A 431-nucleotide genomic window follows, 5' to 3' on the forward strand; every position below is an offset into this window, starting at 1 on the left:
AATCGGGTATCTCTATTGCGTAAACAATGTTACACAAAACCAGTTTATTGGTTGCGTATTATCTTACAAGATATTTTAGATAATATGTGACCATGTAAACTGATATAACTGGTTTTACTGGATAACTGAATGGAAATACTCTGTTCTGATTGGTGCATTTCTGAAAACGGACCAATCAGAATAGAGTATTTTCATCCAGCAAGCAATCCATCACGAAAACAAGCATCGTGTGTCGCTGGCTTAAGTAATGTCTTAAGATGCGCCTCTGTGATTGGTTCATGATATTTTAAGACAGTAGTTAAGATGATCTTAAATATAAGATCGGACTATGAATACCGGCTTATGACTTTTACTTGCCAGTCTAGTCTAGAGTCCCTACAGTAAGAGTCTGGCCTATGTTGTCAAACTTTCTATTGGTTTTGACAAAATAT

The sequence above is a fragment of the Odontomachus brunneus genome, unplaced genomic scaffold, assembly GCF_010583005.1.
Source record: "Odontomachus brunneus isolate Ranch 3 - 2012 unplaced genomic scaffold, Obru_v1 Obru_scaffold_469, whole genome shotgun sequence".
In the NCBI taxonomy this organism is placed as follows: domain Eukaryota; kingdom Metazoa; phylum Arthropoda; class Insecta; order Hymenoptera; family Formicidae; genus Odontomachus; species Odontomachus brunneus.